This window comes from Cherax quadricarinatus, chromosome 39, assembly GCF_038502225.1.
Source record: "Cherax quadricarinatus isolate ZL_2023a chromosome 39, ASM3850222v1, whole genome shotgun sequence".
Lineage (NCBI taxonomy): Eukaryota > Metazoa > Arthropoda > Malacostraca > Decapoda > Parastacidae > Cherax > Cherax quadricarinatus.
In genome coordinates, this window is record NC_091330.1 from 6,407,311 (window position 1) to 6,426,408 (window position 19,098).

Below are 19,098 nucleotides of genomic sequence, written 5' to 3' on the forward strand. Positions count from 1 at the left end.
AAGGTATACCGTCATGCTCAGTGACCATCTCTAAGGTATACCTTCATCCTCAGTGACCATCTCTAAGGTATACCACCATCCACAAACATGTGACCTACGACATTTGGTACCTAGGCATCTATCAAGTGCTACCTGGAGAGTGTTCCGGGGGTCAACGCCCCCGTGGCCCGGTCTTTGACCAGGCCAGTGGCAACAGGTGTCTGGAAACCGACCCAAAAACATCTCCTCCCGCACAAGGATCGAATTCCGGTCCTTCGGTTGTGTCCAGAAAGATCCCAGTGAGAAACCTTCTACCGTATTTTGCAGCTTATAAGACGCGGCTTATAAGACTCGTTTTAGTTTCAATGGCTCGGCATCGGACGTAACTGGGACGTAACTTCGGTTTATAGGACGCAGGCTGGTTTCTGGAGACATTTTGTGGAATAAAACATGCGTTTAATAAGCTTCGAAATACGGTACTTTATTTCCTGATAACACTTCGAAAAACCGACTTAAAAAACGTGACATTGTTATTGGGTTATTGTTGGCGTCAGCTTTTGTTAGTTCTGGTGAGTCGTAGAATCTAAGATAACTTTTACTAGTACTAATAACTAACGGACCCTAAGCTAACGGTTTGCCAATTTCTTCTTTTATTTATCCGATGACCTCCCCCCCCCCTTTCCTCTCCCGACCCCAATTTATAACAACAACAATAACAACAACAATAATAATAATAATAATAATAATAATAATAATAATAATAATAATAATAATATTAGAAACTCAAGCTGTGTATATATAGTGAGATATATACACCTCTCAGTGTATATACTTGTGGTTCAAGACGCTGACGATACTTAATTCAGTCAAATGGGTTTCATTAGGGTAATTTGGGTAATTTAGGTGCAGTTAAGCCAACAAAGATAATTATCAGTGCGGCCAAGAAAGGTAATTACGTCTGTTGTAATTGTTGGTTTCATGGGGAAGTAATTCTTAGTTCATTCATTAAAGAAATGTTATTTTACTGGAACTCTTTAAGATTCTTATTTAAATAATAGTAACAATAATAATAATAACAATCTCTAGAAATAATAGTAACAATCTCTAGAAATAATAGTAACAATCTCTGGAAATTATAGTAACAATCTCTGGCAATTATAGTAACAATCTCTGGCAATTATAGTAACAATCTCTGGCAATTATAGTAACAATCTCTGGCAATTATAGTAACAATCTCTGGCAATTATAGTAACAATCTCTGGCAATTATAGTAACAATCTCTGGCAATTATAGTAACAATCTCTGACAATTATAGTAACAATCTCTGGCAATTATAGTAACAACCTCTGGAAATTATAGTAACAATCTCTGGAAATTATAGTAACAATCTCTGGAAATTATAGTAACAATCTCTGGAAATTATAGTAACAATCTCTGGAAATTATAGTAACAATCTCTGGAAATTATAGTAACAATCTCTGGAAATTATAGTAACAATCTCTGGCAATTATAGTAACAATCTCTGGCAATTATAGTAACAATCTCTGGCAATTATAGTAATTATATCTGAAAATAATAGGAATTTTCTTTAGAAATAATAGTAACAATATCTAGAAATAATCTCTGGAAATAACAGAAACAACCTCTGGGATTAATATGAGCAATCTCTGGAAATAATAGAAAATTATTTCCATTGTTACTGTTATTTCCAGGGATTATTACTATTATTCTCAGAGAGTGTTACTGTTATTTCCATGGATTATTACTATTATTTCTTGATTATTATTTCCACTCAGCGTTACTATCTCTGGAAATAATGGTAGCAGTCACTTAGAGATTTTTTTCCAGAATTTCTTCCAAAAAGTTCTTCAGAGTTCTTCCCAGTTCTTCTTTCCCAAATGTTCTTCTAAGAACACAGTACCGTCATCTCCGGGACAGGTTGAAGACACTGAGATTCCTGTAAGATTCATCACCCACAGTGGCATTACCCACAGCGTCATTACCCACAGTGGCATTACCCACAGTGGCATTACCCACAGTGTCATTACCCAGTGTCATTACCCACAGTGGCATTACCCACAGTGGCATTACCCACAGTGGCATTACCCACAGCGGCATTACCCACTGCAGGAAGATCAATAACCCACTAAACTGGAAAACTGAAACTAGATATTTCGATCCTTTCGTTACCATATCAATGTTTTCCCCTGAATCTTAGTCACAAAACATTTCTGAGCAAGTCTGCCTGCAAATCAGGACAACGTTTCGCCCTGTTGTCCCAATAAAAGCCTCTTTTCATACGTGCCATTGCTGACAGCGCCGAGGTGTAGAAATCTGTCAGCCTTCGGTGGAATTTCATACTGTTGACAGTACCCCATTTGGGTCCAGTGTGGAGATTGTGAACCTTCACTGGAACGGGTCTGCGAGTCGAGGCCTTGACTTTGACATTAAATGTTATTGGAAGTGACTCGCGCACTGATGCTGGAGAGGTTGATGGTGAGGATGCTGGTGAGGATGATGATGATGGTGATGATGCTGGTGAGGATGCTGGTGATGATGGTGATGATGCTGGGGAGGATGATGGTGAGGATGATACCGGGTGTCGGTGCTGCTCTGGAGAGGATGATAGTGACACTGTACGTAAATAGTGAAAAAATTTGATTCATCCCCCCCGCAAACAAACATACACACACACACACAAACACACACACACACACACACATACACACACACACACACACACACACACACAGGAAATTGCAAATAGGTAAAAAAAAAATACGACAAATTCTATGATCTTAGTAAGTCTTCACCTCATTGGAATGTGAGTCGAGAGGCGGGACCCGAGAACTAGAGCTCAGCCCCCGCAAAAATACATATATAGATGAGCAAACACACATTCTTGCCACGTCACCTTTGGGCGTGGCTGTGGTGGTGGTGGTGGTGTAGGAGGAAGAGAAGATGGAGGAGAAGGTGAAGGAGGAGAAGAAGGTGAAGAAGAAGAATAAGGAGAAACTGTTAATTTAGTCCTCTTATTTTTTTTCTTGGTTATCCAGCCTGACCAAAAAGACAAGATTTCGAAAACGTTCCAATAGTCGCGATGGAATACAGATAAATCCAAGCATCATGGTCTGTGAAACAGCTGATTAATCCGAACACAACGGTGTGTATAAAACAGCTGATAAATCCAAACACCATGGTCTGTGGAATAGCTGATAAATCAGACCACCATGGTCTATGAAACAGCTAATAAATTCGAAGACAACCGTGCGTGAAACAGCTGATGAATCCGAACACAACGGTGTGTGAATTCTTGAACCTCGGCCTTAATGACCCGCGTGCAGCGGATAGGTTATAAACTTAACAGATTAACGTATTTGCGTTAATTGATTTACACTGCTGGTCATCATATGACTAACACCCGCGTCAGGAAACACTTGTTCAGCTCCCTGACAAACCTTACCTAACTTAACCTGACGTTCCGTACCGCGTTCGTCTTAACGTTCTTACGAAGTTGTTCTTTTAGAGTCTTGAATTCAGGAAGTATAAACATTCTGGACTTCAATGTTTTCTAGCTTCTAAATGATGAGTCTCACAACTTGGGTGACTTGGTTGTGTTTTGGTTGACCGTGAGGTAAGGCGCATTGTTGGCCTGCCGTCCATCTAAGGCAGTGGCACACTGCTGGCCTGCCATCTAGGATAGTGCCACACTGCTAGCCTGCCATCTAGGATAGTGACACACTGCTGGCCTGCCATCTAGGACAGTGGCACACTGCTGGCCTGCCATCTAGGACAAGCACACTGCGGGCCTTCCATCTAGGACAAGCACACTGCTGGCCTGCCATTTAGGACAAGCACACTGCTGGCCTGCCGTCTAGGATAGTGGCACACTGCTGTCCTGCTGTCTAGGGTAGTGGGGCACTGCTGGCCTGCCATTTAGGACAGTGGCACACTGCTGACTTGCCATCTAGGACAGTGGCACACTGCTGGTCTGCCATCTAGGACAGTGGCACACTGCTGGCTTGCCATCTATGGCAGTGGCATACTGCTGGCCTGCCATCTGTGACAAGCACACTGCTGGCCTGCCATCTGTGACAAGCACACTGCTGGCCTGCCATCTGTAACGAGCATACCTCTGGCCTGCCATCTGTGACAAGCACACTGCTGGCCTGCCATCTGTGACAAGCACACTGCTGGCCTGCCATCTGTGACAAGCACACTGCTGACCTGCCATCTGTGACAAGCACACTGCTGGCCTGCCATCTGTGACAAGCACACTGCTGGCCTGCCATCTGTGACAAGCACACTGCTGACCTGCCATCTGTGACAAGCACACTGCTGACCTGCCATCTGTGACAAGCACACTGCTGGCCTGCCATCTGTGACAAGCACATTGCTGGCCTGCCAACTGTGACAAGCACACTGCTGGCCTGCCATCTGTGACAAGCACACTGCTGGCCTGCCATCTGTGACAAGCACATTGCTGGCCTGCCATCTGTGACAAGCACATTGCTGGCCTGCCATCTGTGACAAGCACACTGCTGGCCTGCCATCTGTGACAAGCACACTGCTGGCCTGCCATCTGTGACAAGCACACTGCTGGCCTGCCATCTGTGACAAGCACACTGCTGGCCTGCCATTTGTAACAAGCACACTGCTGGCCTGCCATCTGTGACAAGCACACTGCTGGCCTGCCATCTGTGACAAGCACATTGCTGGCCTGCCAACTGTGACAAGCACACTGCTGGCCTGCCATCTGTGACAAGCACACTGCTGGCCTGCCATCTGTGACAAGCACATTGCTGGCCTGCCATCTGTGACAAGCACACTGCTGGCCTGCCATCTGTGACAAGCACACTGCTGGCCTGCCATCTGTGACAAGCACACTGCTGGCCTGCCATCTGTGACAAGCACACTGCTGGCCTGCCATCTGTGACAAGCACACTGCTGGCCTGCCATCTGTGACAAGCACACTGCTGGCCTGCCATCTGTGACAAGCACACTGCTGGCCTGCCATCTGTGACAAGCACACTGCTGGCCTGCCATCTGTGACAAGCACACTGCTGGCCTGCCATCTGTGACAAGCACACTGCTGGCCTGCCATCTGTGCCAAGCACACTGCTGGCCTGCCATCTGTGACAAGCACACTGCTGGCCTGCCATCTGTGACAAGCACACTGCTGGCCTGCCATCTGTGACAAGCACACTGCTGGCCTGCCATCTGTGACAAGCACACTGCTGGCCTGCCATCTGTGACAAGCACATTGCTGGCCTGCCATCTGTGACAAGCACACTGCTGGCCTGCCATCTGTGACAAGCACACTGCTGGCCTGCCATCTGTGACAAGCACATTACTGGCCTGCCATCTGTGACAAGCACACTGCTGGCCTGCCATCTGTGACAAGCACACTGCTGGCCTGCCATCTGTGACAAGCACACTGCTGGCCTGCCATCTGTGACAAGCACATTGCTGGCCTGCCATCTGTGACAAGCACACTGCTGGCCTGCCATCTGTGACAAGCACACTGCTGACCTGCCATCTGTGACAAGCACACTGCTGACCTGCCATCTGTGACAAGCACACTGCTGGCCTGCCATCTGTGACAAGCACACTGCTGGCCTGCCATCTGTGACAAGCACACTGCTGGCCTGCCATCTCTATTGCCACAACTCTATTGCTAACCTTTTATTTGCCTATATCCTTCCCAAATCAAAATACGCCTAACTTGAATTCATTGCTAGGAGTCCTGTCCTGGTTACAAATTTCCGGCACGTTATTTATCTCAGATTTAGTCTTCAATCCGTGTGTGCACTTCAGTCAGATCTCTCGTAATTCTACGTTTTCAGAGTGGAAATTTAGTGTCCTCAGCCTATATTCGTAGGAAAGGTTTTTGATACAGGGAATCAACTTCGTCATTCTTCTCTGTATATTTTCCAGAGCATTTACGTTCATGCTGTCATATACAGACCATAACCGGACGACATAATCTAAATGAGGCCTTACCAAAGATATATAAAGTTGAAGCATAACCTTAGGACTTACGTTATTTATATTTCTTGATATGAAGCCAAGAGTTCTACTAGCTTTATTGCGAACTATGCACTATTGTCTTGGTTTCATATTATGGAAACCAGAACTAAGTCGTTTGTCGCGATACGTTTTTACGGTGGTAAGGTGTGCTGGTCCGGCGCGCAGGGGAGGATCACTGCCTAGCTGCGCGGTTTCCCAGGACACGACTGGAACGCGTGAACTGCGCAGTAAAACCAGTTGGGAACCAGAGTCTTGAAGCAACTCAAAGCACCGGTGAGACAGGACGGTATAATGAAAAAATAACGTTAATAGGAATAGGAGGAGGAGGACGAGGAGGGGTAGGCAGAAGAGGACGAAGAAGAGTCGGTGATGGGTCGTGATGGTCAGGTTGGTGTATCCATTTTAACCTATACTAATTCAATATTCATTATGAAACGATAAACTTAAATGGGTCTTACAGCGACTGTGATAATGGAAGATAATCAGGTTTGACCTGAGGGAGAGGGGGGGAGGGTACCTCCATTTCACTGGATCAAGAGCCCTTCACCAGCACCAAGGCACCTTTCCCCTGATCTGCCGAACTGAATTATGTTCCGAGAGACACTAAACCCGTATGGGTCATTCAGTTCGGCGAATATTAAATAAGAAAAAAAAACTTCGCCGAAGGGAAAGAGAGAGAACAATGAATGATGGAAGTGACCACGAAGAAAAATGAAGGAAAAAGATATTAAAAGAAGACACGAAGCACCAGAAAGATTAGAATCTCAAAGAAAAAAGTTTGCAATCTCGAATTTGTAAGTAATAACACCTCACCTTACAGTAAGATATATTATATATATATATATATATATATATATATATATATATATATATATATATATATATATATATATATATATATATATATATATACATTATATAAGTGTATTTTCACATCAGATATAACAGTGTGATACATAATCTATGAGTGTGTGATACTACCGTTCTGATGTACAAGTAACACAAGTCTGTTACACGTTCTTTACATTGGTAATATTGGCGCTGTTTTATTTCTGTCCCTTAAACATGCACGATGACAGGTATATCTCACGAACCTCTAACTATATTCAACACACCTTTTATTATTTCTTAAGTTTTTCCAATTTATTAAGCGTTCTGAGACCACGGAAAAAAACATTATTTTTATAAATATATAATATACGAGTCAAATTTACTTATAACGTCATGACAACATAATTCTCTTCTCTTAGGGAAACACCCGCAGCTTCAGGCAGGTTTCTGCACCTCTTCATAACTCCGCTTGTGTTTATGCAATAGGGTGTTCCCCTTAGTTAATCGCATCTGATAACCAGCCAGTGCGCAGCTGGAGAAGCCATTACCTCCGCCAGACATTACCTCCGCGTTCTCCCTGTGTGTCAACATGGCCTTTTGGGGTCCAAGGAACGACAAGATGCTGTTGTAGATTAGTTTATTCGACAAGGAAATCAGCTAACAGTGATCACCCGCTTGCTCTCCGAGAATTTTGGTCCCTCAGTATGAAACGAGTCTTGCCCGAAATGTTCTGCATGACTATGAACTTTCTGTATGCATGACTAACCTCGCCCACCTCTGGGCACTATCATGCTGAAATAAACTTAATGATATATTATAATTATTATTATTATTGCGGAGTGTGAAACAGCTGGGATAAGCCAGCGGATGCTGAAGCCGTGTCGGGTCATTATCCCATTAACACTCTTATCAGGAGACACTGTTTCTTCCTGACCACTAAACCGTCATCCTCGCCACCAGAATCGTACACTCCTCTTACGAAAAATTATATTTAACACGAGAAATGGGTACAAATGTTTTTAAACAATATATCGATCAAGTCTCAAGCCTCTTAGTTCCTCCTTAAGACTTCCGTTTACTTAATAATGGTTTCAGTTGCAAGAAATACAACTCTCTATCTTTTTCTCTCTCTTACACACACAATCTACCTGTTTCTAGATGGATAGGTATATATGACATGTGTCCCAGTCTGCCTCCTAACTTCGTGACTTCACTTCTCTCTTCACTACCCTAATGGTATACAGTACCGACCACCTGCTGAATAAGACACATGTGCGGTACCAGGGTAACTACAGGATGTTTCACTCGTAGAAGGCCCTGAGTTGGTACTCACGTAGTTGCAACCGTCTTGGCTGTACAGTATGTCTGTAGTAAACATTAACTCGGGGCCTCCTACAAGTGAAACAAACCTGTATATTTCGAAGACATGTCGCCAGACAATGGCAAATGACACCTGTTGTACATGTATCTTATTATCTTTGATTTAATATAAATCTGTATGTTTCCTAGCCTCACTGATTTGTACAAGGTAATGTTGTGAACGAGAAGGAAGACGATAAAGTTGAAAGTGAACGATATAAAACACGTTAAATTATATTGTACCTCAAACCAAATGATACAACTTTTCGTCACATGTTTTGCCTCTGTGTATACTGTGTCCTGGTATGTATTAACTCGGGATATATACACCGAAAGGAGTACATCTCTCGGACACTAGTCAACTGGTCAACTCACTACTCCCTGGACACTGATCAACTCACTACTGCCTGGGCACTGATCAACTCACTACTGCCTGGACACTGATCAACAAACTACTGCCTGGACACTGGTCAACTCACTACTGCCTGGGCACTGATCAACTCACTACTGCCTAGACACTGATCAACTCACTACTGCCTGGACACTGATCAACTAACTACTGCCTGGACACTGATCAACCCACTACTGCCTGCACACTGGTCAACCCACTACTGCCAGGACACTGGTCAACACACTACTGCCTGGACACTGGTCAACCCCACTACTGCCTGGGCACTGATCAACCCACTACTGCCTGGACACTGATCAACCCACTACTGCCTGCACACTGGTCAACCCACTACTGCCAGGACACTGGTCAACACACTACTGCCTGGACACTGATCAACTCACTACTGCCTGGACACTGATCAACTCACTACTGCCTGGACAATGATCAGCTCACTACTGCCTGGACACTGGTCAACTCACTACTGCCTGGACACTGGTCAACTCACTACGGCCTGGACACTGGTCAACTCACTACTGTCTAGACACTGGTCAACTGGTCAACTCTCTACCGCCTGGACACTGGTCAACTCACTACTGCCTGGACACTGATCAACCCACTACTGCCTGGACACTGATCAACTCACTACTGCCTGGACACTGGTCAACTCACTACTACCTGGACACTGGTCAACTGGTCAACTCACTACTTCCTGGACACTGGTCAACTCACTACTTATTGGACACTGGTCAACTCACTACTGCCTTGACACTGGTCAACTCACTACTGCCTGGACACTGGTCAACTCACTACTGCCAGGACACTCATCAACCCACTACTGCCTGCACACTGGTCAACTCACTACTGCCTGGACACTCGTCAACTCACTACTGCCTGGACACTGATCAACCAACTACTGCCTGCACACTGGTCAACTCACTACTGTCTGGACACTTGTCAACTGGTCAACTCACTACTGCCTGGACACTTGTCAACTGGTCAGCTCACAACTGCCTGAACACTGATCAACCCACTACTGCCTGGACACTGGTCAACTCACTACTGCCTGGACACTGGTCAACTCACTACTGCCTGGACACTGGTCAACTGGCCAACTTACTACTGCCTGGGGATTGATCAACCCACTACTTCCTGGACACTGGTCAACTCGCTACTGCCTGGACACTGATCAACAAACTACTGCCTGGACACTGGTCAACTCACTACTGCCTGGACACTGGTCAACTCACTACTGCCTGGACACTGGTCAACTCACTACTTCCTGGACACTGGTCAACTCACTACTGCGTGGACACTGGTCAAATCACTACTGCCTAGACACTGGTGAACTGGTCAACTCACTACTGCCAGGACACTGATCAACCCACAGATGCCTGGGCACTGGTCAACTGGTCAACTCACTACTTCCTGAACACTGGTCAACTCACTACTGCCTGGACACTGGTGAACTCACTACTGCCTAGACACTGGTGAACTGGTCAACTCACTACTGCCTGGACACTGGTCAACTGGTCAACTCACTACTACCTGGACACTGGTCAACTGGTCAACTCACTACTGCCTGGACACTGGTCAACTGGTCACTCACTACTGCCTGGACACTGATCAACCCACTACTGCCTGGACACTGGTCGACTCACGACTGCCTGGACACTGGTCTACTCATTACTGCCTGGACACTGGTCAACTCACTACTGCCTGGACACTGGTCAACTCACTACTGCGTGGACACTGGTCAACTCACTACTGCCTGGACACTGGTCAACTCACTACTGCCTGGACACTGGTCAACTCACTACTGCCTGGACACTGGTCAACTCACTACTGCCTGGACACTGGTCAACTCACTACTGCCTGGACACTGGTCAACTCACTACTTCCTGAACAATGGTGAACCCACTACTGCCTAGACACTGGTCAACCCACTACTGCCAGGACACTGGTCAACCCACTACTGCCAGGACACTGGTCAACCCACTACTGCCAGGACACTGGTCAACCCACTACTGCCAGGACACTGGTCAACCCACTACTGCCAGGACACTGGTCGACCAGCCGGGCTGTGGCTCGTACGTTGGTTTGCGTGCAGCCAGCAGTAACAGCATGGTTGATCAGGCTCTGATCCACCAGGAGGCCTGGTCACAGACCGGGCCGCAGGGGCGTTGACCCCCGAAACTCTCTCCAGGCAAACTCCAGATAAACTGCTGCCAGGACACTGGTCAACCCACTACTGCCTGGACACTGGTCAACCTACTACTGCCTGGACACTGGTCAACCTACTACTGCCTGGACACTAGTCAACTTACTACTGCCTGGACACTAGTCAACTTACTACTGCCTGGACACTAGTCAACTTACTACTGCCTGGACACTAGTCAACTTACTACTGCCTGGACACTAGTCAACTTACTACTGCCTGGACACTAGTCAACTTACTACTGCCTGGACACTTGTCAACTTACTACTGCCAGGACACTGGTCAACCCACTACTGCCAGCACACTGGTCAACTCACTACTTCTAGGACACTGGTCAACCTACTACTGCCTGGACACTAGTCAACTTACTACTGCCTGGACACTAGTCAACTTACTACAGATACTATATATTATTTTTTGGATGTTCTCGCATTGCTATATTTGTCTTCTTGTCTGCAGCATGTATACATGTTAATATGATAAGCGTGAATTAACCCTCTGCTAGTTGTAGGTGGAGGTATTGTGTGTGGAGGGAGAGACTGTGTGTGTGGCGGGAGGTACTGTGTGGCGGGAGGTACTGTGTGGCGGGAGGTACTGTGTGGCGGGAGGTACTGTGTGGTACTGAAATGTTCAGACATGTGCGGAGTTCCTGAGATCAGTGGTATGGAATTCTTTCCGCGATCAGATCTGTATAATACCATTTCACATCTGGGAGAGAGAGAGAGAGAGAGAGAGAGAGAGAGAGACAGACAGACAGACAGACAGACAGACAGACAGAGAGAAGGCTATCTTGGCTTGGGTTTAGTCCCAAGCATTCGGAAGTTGCAAGACATACCAGTTAACATACCACCGCCTGCCCACCTCCCACACACCCACCCATGCATCCACAGGACCCCCATCCTCCCTCGTAAGCCTCCAGCCCCACCCACATTCAAATATACCCCCACCCTCACCACCCACACTCCCCCACACTCTCCCACACGCTCAAGAGAGTCAGCTTGGGTCAGTTTCTCACCAGCCGCTTTTGGAAGACCAGGCACCAGACCTCACTTGACCAAATGTTAAACGCAGACTGGGAAAACAACTGTGGCCAGCGTTTTCGATATTGTATTTGTCAACAAATACTCATCTGTCACGTACGTTCAATGGTGTTGTTCCTATAGCGTGAGTAAATGGTTAACGGGGTTTCAACCCTATTGAAGCTGCTGTCGCCTATACATAACCGGTTAATTATACTTCAGTTCCTACAGTATACACAGAGATACACACACCTCTTCCTGAGCAAAATGATTTCACAGTATTATAATTCTGTACAACAGTACTGAGAACACAGTCTGTAGGAACACGTAATGGTGCATTAGATAGATTTATACTAGGCTAACTCGTTAAAGTCAAATAGTGCGATTTATTTCTATTGGAGAACAAAGAGATGTGATAGTGGTAACTGTTGGTCCTATGACGGAGGCTGATGTGTCAGAGGCAACTATTCTGATGTTCTCTCATAGGCGGTGGTGTCTACTCCACCACCTTGGAAGCGGTCCACTAAGTTGGCTCTTTTGTTTTATTGTAGATTTTTAATCCTCTAGGGTTACTAATTCGAATAGTCTCTCATTTTGTAATTTTCTTTCTTGTAATTCTCCTCCTGTATTTTCTTCTGCTTCTCTTTCTGCTTACCCCCTCCTCTCCTCCTCCTCCTCCTACTCTATTTCTTACCCTGCACTTCTACTCCTTTTTACTTCTGCTTCTCCTCCTTCCCCTTTTTCTTCGTGTCTTGTGGGTACATTTAACAGTGTTATCTCGTCTATGTATCAGTGTAGTGTCTCTCTAACAACGACTCAGGACTAGTTTTCTCTCGCCCTGCTCCAGCTTATCTAAAAATCTCTATGTCTTCTTGGCGCAACTGATGGCCGGGCTGGTGGATGACTCGAGAACTGAAGGGAAGGAAACAGAAGGCTTATTACTGTATTCGTAGGTAAGCTTTAAACAGGCACAGGTTTCCCATCATCAGGAAAATGGGAGATAATCAGGTATGACCCGAGAAAGAATGAAGTGGCACCAATGTTTTGGGCCAAGAATCCTTCACCATCCTGATGTCTAGAATCCTAAATTTAGAAAGAAGTATATTATCAAGTATCTAGCCTCAAAGATGTTTTTTGGGGTAAGTGAGAGTCCCCGAAGCTCGATCCAGACCACCTTTAATGACAGTAACATCCTCCAGAATTACCGGTTACTGTCAGCGATCTCCTTCAACGGTTACCTCATTATCCTGATGGAGTATATAACGATCCAGTTGTCAAAAGGGAATTTCACAAGCATAGAGATCCTAGATATATATATATGATATTTCATAAAGTAAATTATAAAATGTTATGCAGAAAACTACACACTATCTTCACAGACTCTGTAGACCGGTTTAAGTCTCACCTGAACGATACGAAACAAATTGTCAAGGTTAGTAATGCAGAATCACAAGCCATGCTGATAACATGTGGGGGTTCCACAAGGGAATATCTAGGGTCCCTCATTTCTCTCGTGCTGTGTCAGTGATGTGCTCATTACTCTATCGCATGCGGATGACAGTGCTCTGATAGTACGAGGAAAAATGCCTAAAGGATTTAGGTAAAATGCTGTCACTAGAGCTAGAGTCTAGCAGTAAATGCTTAATGGATAACAAACTGTGGCTGCCACTAGAAAAAACGGAAGCTATTCCATTTGGCACTATAGGTAAACTGAAGATAAACAACCAAAGAATGTAGGCAAAATTTAAACACCAACAATAAAACACTATTTCCACTCAGCAGAGGCAAGAGGAACATTATGACGTTGATCCCAAGAAGCAACTCACGAGGCAGAGGCATCATCACATCAATACAACGAGAGTTGCTCCACGTCCCAGCTCGTGCAGTCATCGGGAGGAGAAGGTAACTCTGAGCAAACTGCACGTATTCAGAAGAGGTATATAATTTTAATATCTTCATCTCAACAGCAGCTTCAGTGAAATATTTGCGAATATCCTTTAAAAATGGATTATAGTAAACTGAGTATATTCATTTCAGTGCGTGTATATCTAGTGTTTTAAGTTATAATGATAGAACGAGTTGTTCTTGACCTTTCTTTTGATATAACATGTCAGATTACTATGTGAAGTCCAGTCCTGATACATTACCAAACAGTTACTGTTTACCTTCACCATATTATTCAGTAATGTGATCAGTACATCATGAAGGTAATCCAAGTTGCTTTCCTTTCATCTCAGTTACTGTCCATGAAACCGAAAAGAATCTCATATTTGTAATTTGTTCATGGCTTGCTAGGGAACGAACAAGAGGCAAGAATTTACAAGACCCCCGCTACACTCTGGCTTTGCTGTGCTCACAGGAGAAGGTGTGTGTGAGTTTGTCAACATTTGCACTCTACGGTCGCCCTTGGTGACCGCTGCTAGCTTTCCCCAGGTCAGAATGTGACGGGTCTGAGACCTTAGTGTGTAAATTCTTGCTCACCCAGTTCCCATTCGTTCATGTATCCATATTTGCTTACAAGTATGGATACACGACTGCTTGTTACAGTTATGTATCCATACTTGTAAGTCAGTCTGGCCTCTCAGACATTCTAATGTACTCTTATCTCTACAGGATATATACCACCCTTGATGCCGCTCACCTCCACGCCTTATACCATCCTTGATGCCGCTGACCTCCACGCCTTATACCATCCTTGATGCCGCTCACCTCCACGCCTTATACCATCCTTGATGCCGCTCACCTCCACGCCTTACACCACCCTTAATGATCATCATTACACTAGTTAAAATAAGTATCGACTGATTTTGGTTTGCCTTTTTTTACATCACCATTTCATTCAATTTCTTTTTGTTTTCCTTTCTTCTAATTTCATCTTCATAATGCTTTCCATTAACATCATAGAAATCCTCAAAAATCACAAATCCAATCAAAATCACGAAAATCATGAGAATCATCAAATACGAAAAAAAAACCAAGCCATAAACAGTAAAAAATAAATCATCAAAATCTTTTTAAAATGAAAATTCCTCATTACAGTCTTAAGCACGTAATCTCTTACAAAATTGAGTACACAGGAGCAGCTGTTAAACCCAGAGCTATTAAAAAGTTAAGTGGGGAGACAGTCAGGTTTGACCCGGGGAGAGGCTGGAAGAGGGTAACTAATTCCCTGGACAAGATTCCTTCGTCAGCATCAAGAGGTTTCAGAGGTATTTCTGTCTGGGAAGGAGTGACATCTCACACGTCAAGCGCTGGTCAGTGTGACATTTCACACGTCAAGCGCTGGTCAGTGTGACATTTCACACGTCAAGCGCTGGTCAGTGTGACATTTCACACGTCAAGCGCTGGCCAGTGTGACATTTCACACGTCAAGCGCTGGTCAGTGTGACATTTCACACGTCAAGCGCTGGCCAGTGTGACATCTCACACGTCAAGCGCTGGCCAGTGTGACACTCAGCTCCCGCACTAGTAAGTACAACGGTAAGTATGGGAGGCAGGAAGTTAGGTAGCTAAGTAGGGAGACAAGTAGTTAGGTATTTACATAAGCAGGTGAACAGGTAGATAATTGTATGAGCATATAGCTAAAAAGGTAATTAATTAGATATATAAGTAGTTAGATGTTTAAATAGTTACATAGACGGACAAATAGTTACATAGACGGACAAATAGTTACATAGACGGACAAATAGTTACATAGACGGACAAATAGCTACATAGACGGACAAATAGGGTGAAAACTAGTTACAAAAGTTGATAATCACATAAATTTATAACTAGATTGATAACTAGTTAAACAGGTATGGCAACAGAAATAACAAGTAAAGAATATTTGCATATTTTTTCACGGTCCCAAGGCAAAAAAAACTCTCTCATACACACTGTATATATATATATATATATATATATATATATATATATATATATATATATATATATATTCAACAAGTCGGTCGTCTCCCACCGAGGCAGGGTGACCCAAAAAAGAAAGAAAATCCCCAAAAAGAAAATACTTTCATCATCATTCAACACTTTCACCACACTCACACATTATCACTGCTTTTGCAGAGGTGCTGAGAATACAACAGTTTAGAAGCATACACATAAAGATACACAACATACCCCTCCAAACTGCCAATATCCCAAACCCCTCCTTTAAAGTGCAGGCATTGTACTTCCCATTTCCAGGACTCAAGTCCGACTATATGAAAATAACCGGTTTCCCTGAATCCCTTCACTAAATATTACCCTGCTCACACACACACACACACACACATATATATATATATATATATATATATATATATTTATATATATATGTCGTGCCGAATAGGTAAAACTGGTCAATTAGCAAGAACTCATTTAAAATTAAGTCCTTTCTGAAATTTTCTCTTATACGTTTAAAGATATATTTTTTCATTAATGTTAATGTAAAATTTTTAATTTTGCACCAAAAGGATCTTAGAAAATTTACCTAACCTTATTATAACAAGATCAATTTATTTTAGCCTAACCCAACTAAATATATTTTAGATTCGTTTACAATAATTTAATACTAAACAAACCAAGTGAAATATATTTTTTTCGTTAGGTTCAGAATGATTTTGGAGAAATTATTGCATACACAAATTTTCACTTGACCTATATGGCAAGATGAGCGTTGCTATTTAAGCCAAGATCGCAAGTTCTGCCTATTCGGCACGACATATATATATATATATATATATATATATATATATATATATATATATATATATATATATATATATATATATATATATATATATTCAGACGATTTTCAAGAAACGTATAATTTTGAGAATATTTTCTAATCACTGTTCATTTAACAGGCACCCGGAGAGGGCCACAGTGCCAAGAGCTCGTCCCTTGTTAGATGTCATCGACCGTGAGAGGAATTGGATCAACTACAGCTCTGTGATCGGGGGTTACCAGGCGTCTTCCTGGTGCCGGAGAAGCGTCGTCCAGTCATGGTCAGACCTCATGTTGGTAACTCCACCACCGTTGGCTTGTGATTAAAAATTGGTCAACGGTTGTGGAGTACCTTCGTGAAGCTTACCACATGCAGCGAAGCTTGGTGAAGCTTACCACATGCGGCGAAGCTTGGTGAAGCTTACCACCTTCAACGAGCCTGAAGCTTGCAACTCGCGAAGATATCACTCAAGCTGCTATCAGATATAGCGAATATCAGACCTAAAAATAACTAACATGTAGCGAGCATTAAGCTTACTGAAGCACAGCAGGTATTACTGAAACACAGCAGGTATTACTGAAACACAGCAGGTATTACTGAAACACAGCAGGTATTACTGAAACACAGCAGGTATTACTGAAACACAGCAGGTATTACTGAAACACAGCAAGTATTACTGAAACACAGCAGGTATTACTGAAACACAGCAGGTATTACTGAAACACAGCAGGTATTACTGAAACACAGCAGGTATTACTGAAACACAGCAGGTATTACTGAAACACAGCAGGTATTACTGAAACACAGCAGGTATTACTGAAACACAGCAGGTATTACTGAAACACAGCAGGTATTACTGAAGCACAGCAGGTATTACTGAAACACAGCAGGTATTACTGAAGCACAGCAGGTATTACTGAAACACAGCAAGTATTACTGAAACACAGCAGGTATTACTGAAACACAGCAGGTATTACTGAAGCACAGCAGGTATTACTGAAACACAGCAGGTATTACTGAAGCACAGCAGGTATTACTGAAACACAGCAGGTATTACTGAAACACAGCAAGTATTACTGAAACACAGCAGGTATTACTGAAACACAGCAGGTATTACTGAAACACAGCAGGTATTACTGAAGCACAGCAGGTATTACTGAAACACAGCAGGTATTACTGAAGCACAGCAGGTATTACTGAAACACAGCAGGTATTACTGAAACACAGCAAGTATTACTGAAACACAGCAGGTATTACTGAAACACAGCAGGTATTACTGAAACACAGCAGGTATTACTGAAACACAGCAGGTATTACTGAAACACAGCAGGTATTACTGAAACACAGCAGGTATTACTGAAACACAGCAAGTATTACTGAAACACAGCAGGTATTACTGAAACACAGCAGGTATTACTGAAGCACAGCAGGTATTACTGAAACACAGCAGGTATTACTGAAACACAGCAAGTATTACTGAAACACAGCAGGTATTACTGAAACACAGCAAGTATTACTGAAACACAGCAGGTATTACTGAAACACAGCAGGTATTACTGAAGCACAGCAGGTATTACTGAAACACAGCAAGTATTACTGAAACACAGCAGGTATTACTGAAACACAGCAGGTATTACTGAAGCACAGCAGGTATTACTGAAACACAGCAGGTATTACTGAAGCACAGCAGGTATTACTGAAACACAGCAGGTATTACTGAAACACAGCAAGTATTACTGAAACACAGCAGGTATTACTGAAACACAGCAGGTATTACTGAAGCACAGCAGGTATTACTGAAACACAGCAAGTATTACTGAAACACAGCAGGTATTACTGAAACACAGCAAGTATTACTGAAGCACAGCAGGTATTACTGAAACACAGCAAGTATTACTGAAGCACAGCAGGTATTACTGAAACACAGCAAGTATTACTGAAACACAGCAGGTATTACTGAAACACAGCAAGTATTACTGAAACACAGCAGGTATTACTGAAACACAGCAGGTATTACTCCGAATAATTCCAACACTGAAACTGTGGCGTGGATACTGTGTTATACAGAGTGTATACCGTAATATATAGACTACACTGTTAGCTCTCTCAATACCAGTGGGAGAGTAGGAAAGCGAAATGTTTCAGCAAAAGAGACCTAAACGTTGCACATGTCTTTTTTCATGAATTTGGAGGTATTGAAACATTTCGGGTTTAGGTTGTGTAGGTGCACATAGCTGGACAATGGCTCTTCTGGTAGGTTTTCAACTTGTAGTGTCCAGATGTTTCTTCCCTCTTGAATGTAAGTGGTGTAAATTTTAATGTGTCAGTGTTATATATCAATAATATGACAGTTGTCATTGTAACTGCCAGATAGTTGGTATATATTTTGGAATTAATAACTTGAGTTTTAATCTCAGAAAGTAAACTAATGTCACTATGGATCTCAGGTTTACAGAAGCCACAGCCTCTTTTCCTCATCCCTTTTTTTAAATAGCCTAAGATCAAAATGTAATATGTTTTTTTTTCTGAATCAAGATATATATGTGCAGGAATAATTGATGTAAGA

General features: G+C 43.4%; 1 long non-coding RNA gene across 2 annotated transcripts in view; it reads left to right on the forward strand.

Moving 5' to 3' along the window:
- LOC138853763 (uncharacterized) overlaps positions 1-16,080 on the forward strand; it is a 97,291-nt gene extending 81,211 nt beyond the window's left edge. The window contains exons 3-4 of one of the 2 annotated variants that reach the window (XR_011392914.1): positions 13,604-13,760; positions 14,438-16,080. This is a non-coding gene — a long non-coding RNA (uncharacterized lncRNA). The remainder of the gene's footprint in view (positions 1-13,603; positions 13,761-14,437) is intronic. The other variant, XR_011392915.1, reaches the window with a different exon arrangement.
- Positions 16,081-19,098: the final 3,018 nt, after the last annotated feature.